The sequence below is a fragment of the Catharus ustulatus genome, chromosome 1, assembly GCF_009819885.2.
Source record: "Catharus ustulatus isolate bCatUst1 chromosome 1, bCatUst1.pri.v2, whole genome shotgun sequence".
Classification (NCBI taxonomy): Eukaryota; Metazoa; Chordata; class Aves; order Passeriformes; family Turdidae; genus Catharus; species Catharus ustulatus.
Genome location: NC_046221.1, coordinates 162,420,649 through 162,426,801, shown reverse-complemented (window position 1 = coordinate 162,426,801; position 6,153 = coordinate 162,420,649). Strand labels below are relative to the sequence as shown.

At 47.1% G+C, this 6,153-nt stretch overlaps 1 non-coding gene across 1 annotated transcript; it reads right to left on the bottom strand.

The window, feature by feature from the left end:
• Positions 1-1,827: 1,827 nt before the first annotated feature.
• On the bottom strand, positions 1,828-1,910 carry TRNAL-CAG. The gene has a single exon. It is a non-coding gene; the product is annotated as a tRNA-Leu (tRNA).
• Between the last annotated feature and the right edge of the window lie 4,243 nt (positions 1,911-6,153).

Here is a 6,153-nt window from a genome sequence, read left to right as displayed (position 1 = left end):
GTTCTGGTCCCCTTAGTCAGGGCTTAGACAAATTGCACACATTATTTCCTTTTAATCTCGTCTCCCTCTCGACTTCTGAAATACTCAGAGCTGTTCTGCACCATCCCCAGCAGCTCACCAACACTTCATTGATACTTTGATGTGCTGAACCAGCACCATTCCACTGTGGGAGTCAGATGATCCCAAAACACTCAATCATTTCTGTTCAGCTGCAGTTTTTGGGGGAAGCATCTCATTGCTGACTGCACCAGAACATCTGATTTTGAGAAAGCTGTTGGATTTTCTAATTAGAGACAAGGCTTGGCCTCTTCTCCCACACAATTGATGGCAGGACAAGGGGAGATGGCCTCAGGTTGCACCAGGGGAGGTTCAGGATGGATATCAGAAAAAAAAACTCACTGCAGGAGTGGTCAAACATCAAAACAGGCTGATCAGGGAAGTAGTGAAGTCACCAACCCTGACCATGACATAAAAACCTTCATGGTTTTATATTCTCAGTTGGACTTGGGCTCTTGCAGCAGCCAAGTCTTTCCTTCCACAATGTCTGTCTCAAAAGAAGACTTTATTTTTTTTAACTTAAAACTTGAAATTCATGACTGCCCTGGCATCAGTTCTGTACCCTTTTTTTCCCCCTTCCCTGTAGCAGAAAAAATCCTTTGGCAGTGATATTTAAAGGAAGGTGCACACCTGAGACTGCAGAAAGTGCTGCTGCATTGCTCTTATTATGAAAGTAAAGATGGGATGACTCATTTGGTCCAATTTCTTTGCCTTTCAGGACAAACCAGTTTTCCTGCTTTTTTCAATGCACTTTGGTTTGCTGGACTCCCCTTTTTGCCTGGGAGGCACAGAAGGATCTCAAGGATTTGCTACTGGTTTTGAAAATGAATGATGGAAGAAATCCAGGATCTGGGATTTGATTGCAATGCTGATAAGCTATGACCAAAAAATTCTTGTGCAAGAGGAGTGGAGCAGTTATTGCTGAGAGCTCCTGCTCTGACAGATGAGGATATTTCCACTACCAGCAGTACCCAAACAGTGCAGGGCTGGATAAAACACTCTCAATAAAAGACATCATCTCAAGGAATTTGCAGCATAAAAGTTCTGAAGCCTCACATGCATTAGGGGAAAAAAAGGTGCAGTAAAAAGATTGCTCTGGGTTTAGCTGCTGCAGCTGCTGCTTTTTATTTTATTTTTTTCCCTTGTTGTCTTGTTTAGATTTGAAGAGGATTTCTGATTTTGAGAACCACAGAACTGACAGGTTTGCAAACACCTCCAAGATCATCACATCCAGTCTTTGACCAAATGCCACCACAGCCACTGGATCGTGTCACAAAGTGCCACATGTATTCATTTTTTGAACTTAGCCCATTGATCCAGCCTGTCCAGGTCCCTCTGTAGAGCCTTCCATGCCACAAGCAGATGGATTTCAATCCCAACACTGGCATGGTGCCCCAGAGAGCCTGGTTTTATCCCCTTCCCCTTCCAACCTTGTTTAAAGCCCTCAATCAACCCCAACACTCATGGCTTAGAACCCTTTCCCCTTTGAGACAGGTGAGACCTGTCACCACCAGCCTCAGTGCCTGTAAAACACCAGAAAAGCCAAAATTCCACCTGAGCCAGACTGATCCTGTGGGAAAATGAAACTCCAGCTGAGCCAGGTGTTGATTAATGGGAGAGACATTGTTCAACCTCATCACCACCAACACGAACAGCCAAGATTGGGTGTTAATCCTGGGGTTGGACAAGACCAGGGGGATGCCCAGGAATGTCTCTTACAGGAGGAGGCTGCAGAATTCCCTGTGGAATGGCTCAGGCCAGCAAGAGGATTGTCAGGAGTGGGATTCGAACCCACGCCTCCAGGGGAGACTGCGACCTGAACGCAGCGCCTTAGACCGCTCGGCCATCCTGACCCCTGGGAACCTTCCCCCTGCATCCTGAAATTCCTGGGAAAATATTTTCCATCCTTTTAATGCGTGGAGCATCTCCTGGGGCACCCAGCATTCTCCTCTGGGAAGCAAAGACCAGCCTGAGCTGACAGGAGGGTGCAGCCAGGTAGGGGTCGGTCTCTTCTCCCGAGTAAAGAGGGGCAGGAGAAGAGGAAACGACCTAAATTGCACCAGGAATGGTTCAGATGGGACATTAGGACAAATTTCTTTAGTGGAAGGGTGGTCAGGCATGGGATGGGGTGTCCAGGGGAGTGCTGGAGTCATCAATCCCTGGGAGTGTTCAAGGTGTGTGGATGTGGCTCAGGGATTTGGTGAACTCAGTGCTGGGCTTTGGTGATCTCACAGGTCTTTTCCAAGTTCATAATTCCATGAAAAGGCTCAGATTTCTCTCTATCCTCACTTATAACTAAGTCAATTAGTTAAGAAATTAAGAATTGGCTTAGGGTGGGCCTAACCAGTGCAAACACCAAAAACCAGTTTAATGAAGGAGGTAAAAACCCCAAAGAACCGCGAGAATCAGAATTAAAAAAGAGAAACAATAATTTCTGGCATATCCCCTTACCTCTGCCAGCTCATTTTTTTCCTTTTTTCTTCCTTTTTTTTTATTTTCCCTGCAGAGTGCTGGAATTTGTCCAACAGACTTTAGATGAATTGACAGTGGCATATGCATGAGCCGATGGCTGCTGCAGCAGTGAGGTTTTCCCCTCCTCCAAAGCTCGGTGCAACTCCCCAGAGAATCTGAGCAAGGTGATCTCTTCCCTTTGAAGGTGGGAACAGGGGAACAGCAGGACTTTGCAGGGTCCAGAAATGGGGCTGAGGAAATTCAGTTTCAACTGAAAAGAGAGATTTTTTTCCAAGAGAAAGGGAAGTTGAGGTGAGCAACAAATCTTCCAGAGTGAGCAGGAGTGGCTCACAAAATATATCTGAGAAAGAGAAAGCCATGCAAAATAAATTTCACCCTTTATGCAACAGGTACTGGGGGCTTGGAACTGGATCTTTAAAGTTTCTTCCAACCCAAACCTGTCTGGATTCTGTAATATTTTAAGGAGGTTTAGTGGTAACAATCCATGCCCTGGACAGTGGTGAGGTCTTCTTGAGGGTTTTCACAGAGGAGGGGTGATATTTACAGAGACAGAAGCGACAGGGCTCAGAGCATTCAAGTTCAAACAATCCTGTAATTCTATAATTCTCTATTTTCGAGGATTTTACATGGAGCTTTTATAACTGCATCGTTACAGATGAGAACTTCAGCATCCCTTTTAACTTCATCCTGCTGGAGAATTTCCTGAGCTCGTAAGGGAAGACTCGCAGGATGTTTATAATTATCAGCTGCTTCTGCCCACATTCCCGGCTGATGGGAAGTCGTTAGTCTGGAGCCCTGGCTAATGGGCCATGTCAGAGAGACACAGGAGGTTTTGGCACTACAAATTCGCAGCTTTTTGGATGGGTGCAAAGCCCTGTGTCACCGCTGCCCATCACAGGGATGACAATGACAATGACCCTTTGCCCTGGGAGACATCAGTGGCACAGAAGGGAATCAAACCTCTGGGAATTAAGCATCAACCTGCCACCAAAGCAATATATCCCGTGTCTTTTATAATTTAAAGGCAGAAATGGAGAAAAAAGGCAGGAGGGCAAATCAGGGGCTTCTGTGATGGCTTAAAAGACACCCTGGTCATCCCCTGTTCCTCGAGCTCCTTCAGTCCTGGTGGCATCTGGGTGTGGGTGGCCAGGGTGAGTAAGAAAGGTGTTTTGCAGAGCTCCAGCTGGTGGGGAATGAGCTGTGCGAGGCTCAGAGTGGGAAACACAACGCCAAGGGGTTTCCATTGGGTAAACATTCCGGATTTGGGCTGCTTTGTATGAGAATAGACAGCCGGCACAAAGGGAGCTGCCAACTCCCCATCAACACCGCGTCCTTTTAAGGCTTTTTCTATTTTTTTAAAATTTTTTTTTAACAGTTTCACAGACTCCCAGGCTGGATCGTGTAGCAGTTTTGAAATCAATGAGGCATTTGGCATTTCCCTCTCACCTTGCCTGCCTTTGGATTGGCACAGCTCCACAGCTCACGTTTTTATGCCTGTGGATCTCTCTTAGAGCTCCATCCTTCCAACAAATGATGCTTCGGCTCATTCTGGCTTGGGGAAGGAAAATCTCATCTTGGCAGATGAGTCAGGGACTCAGAAGGAGATTTTGGAGGATTGGGGCAGCCACTGCCTGCTAAGAATGAGGGCAGAGTCTCACTCCAAGGTCAGGCTCCTTCACTAAGGTCACTCATCCATGGGGACATCTCCAGGATTTTATGTGCCCATCCCATGTCCATCCAGTGGGATCTTTAAGCAGAAGAGGCCACAGCTCTCATTTCCCACGTGAGAAGGGATCCTTGGTGACATTGTCTAACACCTTGTCCAATTCCATCTTCATGGATTCATAGAATTTTAGAAGGGACCTACAAGGTTATCTGGTTCCACCCCCTGCCATGGGCAGGGACACCTTCCACTGGACCATTCCAGCTTGGCCTTGAACCCTTCCAGGGATGGGGCTTGAAACCCTTCAGGTTGTTTCAGTGTTTGATTGTTAAAAAAAAAAAAAAAAAAAAAAACAAAACCCAACAAAAAACTTCTTATCTCAAGATGGAACCTTTTCTTTTTGATGTGTCCACAAGGCTCCCACTGCTTGGCAGAGATTTCTAATTCTATTCAATGCTTATTAAGGGAAATTCTTTATTTCAGAAATCTCTTATTTTTCATTTATTACTTGAGATTGGGCAGTGAAAGGGTGCTCATTTCTTTAATTTTCAAAACCATGGAGGGCTTTAAGTACTCATCAAAAAGTGCAATTGAGTCTAAACCACTCGCTTAAAAACATCCAGAGTCTTATCTGCATGAGAAGAAAGGGAGAGGCTGCTTGGCCACAGCTTGGGATGTTGGTTTAAATCACTGCCTGTGCAAACCAAGCTGGGAAAGGAGAATTTTGAAAAAAAAAAAAAAAAAAAAAAAAAAATTTTTTTTACACAGATTTACCTGAAGTGCAAGAGGCACCTGTGCACAGTGCTGTCCATCCGAGCAGGGCTCTGGGATGTCACTGCCAGACCCCTGAAGGGGAGCAGGGACTGTCTGTCTGTCCCACAGCAGCACCGTGTGTCTGTCCGTGAGCATTGCTGCCCTCTCCTGGCTCCAGAGCACACAAAACCAGGGAAAATCGGCTCGGAAGGTTGAGGACGGCAGCAGGGAGTGCAGGGAGGGATGCAGGACAGGTGGGACCTGCAGAGAGTGCTGCTGCTTTTGGGGCAAATGGGCTCATCCACAGATGTCAAATAATCCCAGCACCAGCATCCTGCTCTGACCAGCGGGTTTTGTCACTCTGCAGGAAAACATGGATTGGTTTGGGATGCAAAGACCTTAAAGATCATCTCATTCCACCCTCCTGCCATGGCAGGGACACCTTCCACTGTCCCAGGTTTCTCCAAGCCCCATCCAGCCTGACCTTGGACACTGCCAGGGATGGAGCAGCCACAGCTTCTCTGGGCAAGGCAAGGCAGGATCTGTCTGCAGAGGACTCCAAAGCTATTTTCAGCTGGGTTCAAGTGTTTCCCCATGAAGCTCAGACCTTCTTTGACCTTCCACATGTTTGCTGGAGGTTTTTCTCACCTGTCAAGCAGGGAGGCTTTGCTGTGGCTTCCCCAGAGCCCAGCAAGGGCTTGGAGCCTTTGTGCTGGCAGCAGATTCTCTTTTCAGAGAATCCCAGAGTGGATCAGGCTGGAAGTGACCACAGTGGGGTCATCAGGTTCAACCTCTGCTCAACCAGAGCCATCCCAGAGCACAGGATTGTGTCCAGATCGGTTCTGGAATGTGTCCAGCAAGGGAGACTCCACACCCTCTCTGGACAATCTGTTCAGGGCTTGGTCACTGCACAGGACAGAAATTTTTTCCTCCTGTTCAGGTGGAACTTCCTGGGCATCATTTTCTGCCTGTTCTTCTTCTCCCATTGCTGGGCCCCACGGAGCAGAGCCTGGTCCATGCTCTGAGCCCTCCTTGCAGATATCACTGGACATCAGTGAGGTTCCCTCACTTTATTTCAGACTGAACATGTTCAGCTCCCTCAGCCTGACCTTATAACAAAGATGCTCCAGTCCCTTCATCATCTTTGTTGCATCTTCTGTTCTTCTCTCTTCACCTTCTCTGCTGCTGAATTTCTACAGCTGCAGGCC